At 39.0% G+C, this 10513-nt stretch overlaps 1 long non-coding RNA gene across 1 annotated transcript in view; it reads right to left on the bottom strand.

The window, feature by feature from the left end:
* Positions 1–3895: 3895 nt before the first annotated feature.
* LOC141511277 (uncharacterized) overlaps positions 3896–10513 on the bottom strand; it is a 28460-nt gene continuing 21842 nt past the window's right edge. The window contains exons 2-3 of the long non-coding RNA XR_012475299.1: positions 6240–6368; positions 3896–4541 (exon numbers count right to left, since the gene is read on the bottom strand). This is a non-coding gene — a long non-coding RNA (uncharacterized LOC141511277). The remainder of the gene's footprint in view (positions 4542–6239; positions 6369–10513) is intronic.

Raw genomic sequence — 10513 nt, 5'->3', positions numbered from 1 at the left:
CAAGTATATATTTCCATCCCTATCTCTATCTCTATCTCTATCTCTATCTCTATCTCTATCTCTATCTCTATCTCTATCTCTATCTCTATCTCTATCTCAATCTCTATCTCTGTCTCTATCTCTATAATCTTTCTCTATCTCTCTCTCTGTCTCTATCTCTATCTCTGTCTCTATATCTCTATCTAAATCTATATCTATAATCTATATTTTTATCACTATGTATTCCATAAGTGACTAGCAAGATCCAGCAGAAAGAGCTAGAAAACGAAATCCCATTCAAAGTAACTTCAGACAATATAAAACAGCTGGGGTTCTACCTGCCAAGGCAGACTCAAAACCTTTCTGAAAACAATGACAAAAAACTTCCCACAGAAATAAAATCAGATTTAAATAACTGGGCAAATATCAACTGCTCATGGATAGGCTGAGCTAATATACTAAAAATGACAAGTCTCTAAGTTAAAGCACTTATTTAATGTCCAGATTCATCAAAATTCCAAGCCATTATTTTAATGAGTTGGAAAAAATTTCAAGTAAATTCATATGGAGAAATAAAAAATCAAGTATTTCCAGTAATTAATGGATAAAAATGCAAAAGAAGCCTTACCATATCTAAAAGTAAATTATAAAACATCAGTCATCAAAACTCTCTGGTATTGGCTAAGCAATTGAGTGGTGAATTAGTGGAATAGACTAAGTACAATAGCAGGAAATGATTATAGTAATTTGCTATTTGAAAAACACAGAGTCCAGTTTGGGGAGTAAAACTCTCTTTGATAAAAACTGTTGGGAGAATTAGAAGTTAGTATGGCAGAAACTTGGATTAGACCACTACCTCACACCCTACACCAAGATACCCTGGATTACAGGATGTAGACATGAAAAATAATATCTTAAGCAAACTATGAAACCAAAGAATAGTTTACCTGTCAGATCTATGGAAAGGGAAGCAGTTTATGACCAAGGAAGAGCTGGAGAACTTCATTACAAATAAACTAAATAATTTTGATTACGTAAAATTGAAAAGCTTTTGCACAGATAAAATCACTGTAATCAAGATCAAAAGAAATGTAGGAAATTGGGAAACAAGTTTGACAACTAGTATATCTGACCACAGTCTCATTTCTAAAATATACAGAGAACTGAGTCAAAGTTTGAAAACACACTAGCCATTCCCCAAATGGCAAATGGTCAGTGGACATGCAAAGGCAATTTACAGATGAGGAAATGAAAGCGATCCATCGTCATATGGAAAATTGCTCTAAATCACTACTGATTAGAGAAATACAAATTAAAGCATCTCTAAGTACACATCTCAGACGGGGCGATATGACCAGAAAGGACAATGATCGATGTTGCAAGGGATGTGGGAAATCTGGGACACTAATACATTGTTCTGGAACTGTGAACCCATCTATGTTTTGTGGAAAGCAATATGGAATTATGCCCAAAGGGCAATAAAAATGTGCATATCCTTGGATCCAACAGTACCACTCTGGGTCTATACCATAAAGAGATAATGAAAAAGGGCAAAACATCCCTCATACAAAATGTTCTTAGCATATGATTTCTCTCTCATCACATTCAACTTAGATCAATGTATACCCTGGAGAAAATGTAAAGACTAGCAGACAGCCTTCTGTGAGGTGTGAGGGGAGGGACATGAGATTAGGGGGAAAATGGTGAAATTCAAAATAAATTAATTAATTCAATAAGAAAAAGAAAATGGGATGGTAACACTGACTAGGGTCAAATAGCAATTGGAAAGAATTATTGAATAATACAGAATAATTTACTTATTGCGGACAGAATGGACCAGGGAAAAGGAAGATTTCAACAGGCTTCCTCCCAAAGGGAGGATTCTGCTGGTATTTGAAGGCAGTCCAGGATGCCACAAGGCAGCAATGAGGAGGGAGAGCCTTGATGTTTATCCTGCCAGTGAACTGAAACCACTCTGAAGAGAGACTATTTGGATTTTTATCATTGTGTTCCCAACAAGGGCCTCTGTCTCTAGCACATTTGCAAAACTGACTGGATATAGTTCTGGACCCCCAGTAATAGAAATACAGTGTTCAAACAAGGAAGAATATAACATAGCGCTACACTGCTTTGGTCACATAATACCTGTAATAATTCGTCCAGTTCTATGCCCCATATTTGATGAAAGACATCTCATAAGGCAGGAAAACAAAAGAGCCAAAATGGGCACATGCAGAGTAAATACGGAGCAACAGCCCAAACCATAGTCCCCCCCAAATTTTGAAGAGTTCCCTTATGAATTTGAACAATAATTAGACAAGATGAGAAGCCATTGAAGGTAGTAATTAGGAGGATTCACTAGATTAGGGACCCAATTGTCTCACAAGGGGCCCCCAACTTACATTATAATAGCCATAGAGGCTCTGATAATGGCTAAGATGCATCGCACTTTTGATTATAATTTGGAGAAAAACCTAGACCTATGAAATGATTGTACATATGATAACAAGGATTTCTAACGGTAGGAGAACAGTAAGAAAAACACCAAAATATCTACTGGAGCACAATTACATGAAAAGAAAAATGGTTCCGGAAGTAAAGTTCTATTCATTAGAGAATGTCTATATGCACTTTTGAAGTGAAATAAGGTCTTATGCCATACATGAGAAAGATTGAGGAATGCAGAGCATGATGCAAAGACCTCTCTGCTGATACACAATTAAATAAGGTAGCCCAGAAATAAATGTAAACAATTATTATATCACTGTAAATGGGACTAACAACTAGCTTCTTTGACTTTGTATGACGCTCAAAAGTTCATGGAGGTTCAGTTTTCCCATTAGACACAGCAAGATAACAGTCTTGCTTCTGAGATTCAGTAAATGCAGGTGTAGTTAAGAGGCATAGTGGATAGAGCACTGGCCCTGGAGTCTGGAGGACCTGAGTTCAAATTTGACCTCAGGCTCTTAATAATTACCGAGCTGTGTGACCTTGGGCAAGTCACTTCATACCACTGCCTTGCAAAATCCAGAGAGAGAAAGAGAGAGAGAGAGAGAGAGAGAGAGAGAGAGAGAGAGAGAGAGAGAGATATTATACTCTCGTAAATAAAAAGTAAATGGGACAATAATTGTTATAAGAACCATGTAGTGCTCTACAAAAGAAGCATTTTTCCAATGATGGAGGTGCCAAGAGCTCATCGTGAAATGTGGATTAAGAAAACATTAATATGAAAAGAATTGACAGGACTTGATAAATGAGGGGAAAAGTGGGAAATGTAGGCGAAAAACAGATTGTCCACTTTCACCATGAAACATACTTTATTTGGGGCATGGAATTCAAGCAAAGGTAGGAAGACCCCAAATGGAAATCAAAAACCAGATCAGAGCACACAATAGAGAGAGAGCCAATGGGTAAGCTTCACGGGACCAGATCTTGATCTCTCAACTCTCAGCCTTGTCTATACTCCAAGTTTCTAGGAAGCTCAAAACGAATTCAACATTTGTTCTTTCCTTACAGCTCTCATCCCTGGAGATGGAAATCTGGAGAGAGCCAGAATGGTGTTTCTGAGATGACTATAGCTCCCAGACCAAAGATTCTTCTCCCAGAGATTCCATTGAAGACACATCAAGGACATAAATAAATGTAGATTCAAAGAGCAGAGTAAAATACTCCTGTTATTATATTATATTATATTATATTATATTATATTATATTATATTATATTATATTATATTATATTATATTATATTATATTATATTATATTATATCATTATATTATAATGATAGAGGGGCCAAGAGTTCATCAGTAAACATGGAGTTAAAAGGAATATGGATTTGAAAAGAACAGACACCATTTGATAATTGAGTGGTTAGGGTTGGGAAGAGAGGAGAAAAACAACTAATCCAATCTCATTATGAAACAGATGCTTTATTTGGGACAATGGGAGCAAAGGGAAAACCACCAAAGGTGGAAATCAACAACCAGATCACAGCACACACTACAGAGGAGAACTGATGGTGCATCGAGGATTATTGTTTGATTATTTTCAAAGTTGCCTTTCTTCCAAGATCCCAAGAAGATCAACTTTTTAGTTGATGTTCATCCTTTTTCCTGCTGTTTCTCATTTCTGGAGGTTGAAATCAGGAGGGAGACAGAATCATGTTTCTGAGATGATTGTAGTTCCAGGAACAAAGGCCTTTTTTTGTTTTTCAAGGGCACAGATACATGGAGTTTCAGAGAGAGGAGCTAAGATTATAGTCCTCCCCAGATGCCTCTTTCATGGATTGGGCAGCAATTGATATTATTAACACCACCTGGGTTGGCACGAAGGCTGCCAAGGGGGATAGTATGGGTGGCAAGGATCTGGACAATGGCGTGGTGGGCATGAAGGGACGCAAGGGACAAAACAACCCGAAGGGAGACACTTTTGAGGTTGCTGGTTAGATGCTTGGATCAGCTCATTCTCCTTCTCCTGGGATGGACACTTGAGCGTCTGCTGGGAAGACTGCTGGATCTGCTGATTTTGCTGGGAGGACATTTTTCCTCGAGTTCAGTGAAAAGCTGAAAGACAAAAACGTCACAGTATTTCCAGGCAGGTAAACTCACAAAATTAAGAATGTCCCAGTTCTTTTACTGAGAGAGTTTGCATTCTGAAGAAGCTCTTAGGTTAGCTTGAGATTAATCAACTATGCATTGCACAATGAAGACCTCTCTTCAAACAGTAGTTTTGACAGGCACTAGCTCTGTGACTAATTCTTTAAAAAAGTCAAAGTCTTGGTTTTACCCATCCCCAAAACTGACCTCACATAATCAGCCTGTTTAGCTACTGAACTCATGACACTGTTCAAGGAGGAAAACCCCTTATAAACTTTAAAGTGCTAGATTACTGTGAGCTGATCACATTTTGTAATCCCATTCTCCTATTCCAATTCACCAATTTCCCTAGGCCACAGAATTGAAGTCTAAAGAATGCAACAACAACAACCAGAAACTTACAGCTGGAAGGGTTTCTAACATAGATCGAGCAAAAGATATGTTGTGTGTCACCTGGACTGTACCATCAGATGATCAATTGTCAAGGACATGTCTACTTACAAAGACCATTGCCTAAGGCAAGACAGAATAGAATTCTCCTGTCAGTGAAATTGTGAGTCTTTGAAGTATTTCTATTAGTGCAGATTGATTCAACTACATTCCCCTGCCTTTAGACATTTACTATCCATTTACTCAATGGTCCCGTCAGTTAATTCTGTCTTCAATTCTTTTTCTAAAACCTATGGAAAAACCCAATTCAGAATGGAAATAGCCACTTCAAATAAGCTATGGGGCCCCTGATCAAATTCTCCTATTTCTGTTTTTCAATCTATAAAATAAAGTTCTTGGACAGGTGGTATACAGAAAGAAGCAATGGTCTGGGTGTTTGAACACATGAGACAGAAATAAAGGAAAAAGAATCACTGCCCATGAGATTAGACCAAGAAAGATCTTATCTAAAGCAGGAGGTTGATGTCAAAAGAGTTGAGGTGACATCTACAGCTCCTTAGAGGCAAAACATAGACTAGAATCCAGTTCCCAAGGTCTCTGATTCCCAGACCAGAGTTCTCTCAGTGCCACCAAACAGTCTCCTCTGCCCTTCAGCCTCCAAGAGAAATCCCAGTCCTAAGGTAAGCCCCGAACAACTTCAGACTCACCAGATGCTTCAGAAGTGAGTGGGAACCAGGTTGCCAGTAGATGGCTATGACAGAAACAAGAGTCCCTTTATAGTTCTCGGGAGTCCTGATGAACCACCCTTCTTAATAATCCTTACTGGGGCCACTTCCTGCCTTTGAGTGATTCATATGATAATCCTTGTTGTTTACTAAAATCACACTTCTTTGAACTTTAAGGCATTTTTTTTCAAGGTTGAGGCAATGGGCTAAGTTTTGAAATAAGCAGTACATGGTTTTCTGAAATTTTTTCCTAGAAATAATTGATATTTAAGATTGATAAGGAAAGAAGCAGCCTGGGATGGAAAGAATTCTTTTTGGGAGCTTGGGAGTGGAGGAGGCATCCCAGATTCCTTGGAGACTTGGAAGGGACTTAAGAGATCAACTCAGCCAACCTGACCTGAATGGAATTCCCACTGTGGCACACCAAACCAATGGAAATCCTTGAAGTATGATTTTCCAAGTTTAAGGCTACATGTTAGCTGAAGCCAGATTTCCTTTGCTTCTCTACCACATACTCCAAGGTGGGGAACTTGCTTTTTTCTTTGCTTACCATTGCACCTCAGCAAGCACTACTGATATTCAAGGAAGAGAGTGGATGACCATTTCTCTAGTCTTTTTTTTTTTTGCACAGACTCCTCAATCATGAGTTGACCTTGATGTTGACAGAGGTCTGTTTCACCTGTTAAAGAGGTGGGATTACATGAGAAAAAGGATCATAAATTTAGAGCAAGAAAGCATTAGAGTAATGATATTCTGTCACTTTCACTATACCAATGGAGTAATCATGGTCCTATAATGTGATAGGGTTAGGATTTGAAAACAGGTGCTCCCTTTCTAGTATTCTTCCTTCTATACTATGGTCTCCCTGTTGTACACTTGGCCAAAATGAGGCACTTAACAATTTCGTTCCCCATTTCTGAATTCAGCAGCTGTGGGTTCTTTCTATCCAAAGGGACTCACTAAGAGAATGAAGATTCTCGTTTTCTTTTCTAGTCCCTCCTCTCTACCCACCTTATCTGACATCTCAGTGCCCTAATTCTCTCATTGTCCAAGGATGATGTATGGTATCCCTGGGGTACCTCTTTGGAAATGACTTAATATGACCATAGCCTAGAATGCCCTTGATTTTCTCTGGAAGTGTTGCTTGTAAAGGGGCTTTGTCATTTGGGCTGATACCAGTCAGCTAAGGATCAAATCCTATTAGGGACCTTTAAAGCCAATCATGATATGAAGTCAAAGGTATTTCCATTTGTGTCTTGTCCTCCTACTGGCAGGGCCTGACTCTAATTCACTCAAGCATACCTCAACCCTGGGAAATAATTTTCTCAGATTCCATAATATTGCTCACATCTACCAAGGATCAGTGACATCTTGGTGATATAATGATTTCTCCATACACTGAGAAGAATCAGATTTGTGGAGCAGAAAGACAGAACACTTGCACCTTATTCATCCTTTCTTTTCTTTTCTTTTCTTTTTTTTTTTTTTTTGCTTTCTTTTGGCAAGGCAATGTAGTTAAGTGACTTGCCGAAGGCCACACAGTTAGGTAATTATTAAGTGTTTGAGGCCAGATTTGAGCTCACGTACTCCTATCCCCAGTGAACTGGGATGGAAAAGAGGGGTTCCTTTTTAATTTGTTGGGGGGTCAGGGAGGTAAAGTACACAGACCAGAGGCACCTACTTGCTTCCTGGAAAATAATAAAATATTTCCTCCTACCTTTTAATTTCCTCCAGGTATTATGTCACATTACTCCAATACCGACATTCCCCACAATAAAAACGATTACTCTGGTATTGCATGGGTCAATGCTAACATCTATGTGTACCTCCCTGGAAGGCATGCTAATTCACATACAAAACTTAGAGCATCCTCTTAGCTTTTCCTCTAAACTTCTCATGATCCCTTGCCACGTGTGATTTCTCTGCAAAAGAGTATTTAGCTTAAACATACATTTAGCTTTTGAATACCATGGCCAACTCTTCAGAGTTTCATTGTCTTCGGTAGAGTTTAAATACTTTGCGGTTTAGTTTAACAGAGGAACTCGGTGTCCAGTACTTTATCCTGCCCGCTGAGTTTTCTGAATCTTTCAAGATAATTCAAATAGTAGCAATGAAGTTCCTACTATGCCAACGGTATACCATCTAGATTTCACAGGCATACAACAATGAGGTCAGCACAAGACTTCTGAAGTCATTCATTCAGTTAGGTAGCCTCCATATTCCCTAAACACCTACACTTTACTTCAGAGTCTCTCAATCATTGAGTTACCCTGGTCATTCATGTGTCAATATCCTCATCTATGTCTACACGCTGGAAAGCATACTGCCAAGGGAAGTGAACTTATTCACATTCAAAATTTCTTCATTTACTGTTGCTGATGGTTCCACATTGGGATGGTGCAGGGCAGGCTGGTGGGGATGCTCTGGTTTCTTTGCCAGGCCCAAAATACCCCAAGTAGCAGAGCCCTGATGTATATACTCTTGTACCTCAAGCTCAGAGGCTGCATCAAGTGCACAGTCATCTGGGAAGAAAAAGTCATATACCAGTCCATCAGTGTCATAACTGGCCTTGATACTCTTTACACAGTATCTTGAAGACATTCTATAACATTGCCAAGAATCGTGGTAAGAAGGCTGGGCCCAAGCACACAGCCCATTTCACTCCACTGAAGACTGGAAAAGTGACAGAAAATCATCAAATATTCAGAAGTCGCAAAAGCACCTTGACATGACACTAAATAGCAGGAAAATATTTGCTAAGCTAGCTGGACCCCAATATTGCAAATGCAGTGTTCAAACAAGGAAGAAAATAACATACTGCTACACTGCTACACTGCTTTGCTCATATAAGACCTGTAATAGTTCATCCTATTCTATTCCTCATATTTTCAGAAAGACATTGCCAAGTTGAAAGACATTTATGTAAGGAAAGCTAAAACTCTAAATCAAGTCCTATGAAGAATGGTAGGAAAAATGGGATGATGACCCTGGGAAAGATTGGAATGGAACCTACAAGGGTTTAGCACATCAACAAGTGAGGGCTAATAAACTTTGCGTGCCAGACTCTAAGTTAGTGTTTAACACTGAACAAATTCAGAGGAAAAGTTGACTCAGAAAAAGGGAATTCTGGAGGGAGCAATTGTGAAAAAATGACACAAGATAGGGCTAATTAGAGAACTGAATCAGATATTTGATGATTGGGAAGACCAGAAAGCATTTCCCAAGTAAGGTATTGGAAATAAAAAAGATTTTGATCAGCTTCTGGTGAAAGGTACGAATTCCACAGACATTGGAAGGAAGTCAGAGAAGCCAGGATGCCAGGTAGAAGAAAGAGAACTTTGGTGTTTATCATGCCAGTGCAATAAAACCTGTAGGAGACCCATAAACTTTTCTCTTTGAAGTCACTGCAAGAGCAAAGACACTGGAACATGGGACAGACATTATGTTCAGAAAATATTTCCTGAATTGACTAGATTGTGGTCTGCATCCCACCGTTAGAGAAACAGTGCTCATAATAAGAATGAAAGCAATATAGACATACACTGCTTCATTCAGTGAAGACAAGGACCTATTTTGTCCAGGACTCTGAACCATAACTTAGGAAAGCCATTGTGAAGTTTGAAGACAGTTGTGTAAAGTAAAATTTCTCTCAAAATCAAGTTCTGTGAGGAATGGTAGACGAAATGAGATGAAAAGTCAGAGAAGGAAATAACAAGGACAGCTAATGCATGTGGGAATTCCATATAGGAGAATGATTTCATGACTCAGTGGTTTTCTGGAAGTCAAGATCACAAAGGTGTGAACAGAGAATAGAATTGGAATGACCAATAGAAAAATAGTGCTATAATCCACAAAAATAATATAAAACTCTGAACAGGGATTACAGAAGAAGAGATCAAGATCAAGTCCAAGATTTAGGAGCTATATATTGATGCTTGAATGAAAAAAAAGATGAATGAGTTCTATTCAGTCCTTATTAGATAACAGTTTCTTAAGAATCACATGCACACACAGACCCACAGACTCACAGACTGCACCCCCCCCACACACAAACACACAGACACACAGTGAAACAAACAGAAAAATAAAAAAAATTCCTATTCACAAGGTGCTTCCTTCATATCCTTGAATATGACCTGTTTGAGGCAAGATACTTGGAGAAAAAATATTCTGACTAACAAAGTCACAAAGAGGAAAAATGGAATAATACATTGGCAAGAAGGGTTCATGGCCCCTACTTTAGTTCTAGCAAAGAATTTCCCATTCTGTCCCAACATGTGCAGTGAAGGATGTTTCAAAACCAGAAGGTCCTATCCTGGTGCAGAGTTGAGATGAACCATACAGCGTGGTAGGATCAAGATGGCAGAGAAGCCAGGAAGTTGACTGAACCAAGCCTCTCAATGAATCCTGCAGGAACAGAACCCACAAAAAATCAGAGCAAAGATATTTTCCAGCAGACTGTAACATCAATAGATTTCTGGAAAGTCAAATCTCACTTGAATAGACTGAATACAGTACAGCACAGTTTAGAGTGGACAAACATGCAGGAACCTCTTGGATACAGGACTGATGGACCTCCAAAGCCCCTTGATTTAAGCTCAACTGGACAGCAGACTGGCTATAAGGTGACTTGGCACAGGGCAGAATGTGAATTGGAAGTCTTATAACCCTGGCCCAGCATAGGAGTCTCAATCAGATAGGGACACCCCATCTCAACCAGGATGGCTAAAGCAAAGTCCTCAAGTACAGCAAATGGACTGCAACTGAGGCCCCAACTCCTGGGGGAAAAGGGCTTTTGCAAGAGTTATTCCATTAGAAATTCTT

Source organism: Macrotis lagotis, chromosome 2, assembly GCF_037893015.1.
Source record: "Macrotis lagotis isolate mMagLag1 chromosome 2, bilby.v1.9.chrom.fasta, whole genome shotgun sequence".
In the NCBI taxonomy this organism is placed as follows: domain Eukaryota; kingdom Metazoa; phylum Chordata; class Mammalia; order Peramelemorphia; family Peramelidae; genus Macrotis; species Macrotis lagotis.
Note: the sequence above shows the minus strand (reverse complement) of the source record. Positions and strands in the feature narration are given on the sequence as shown.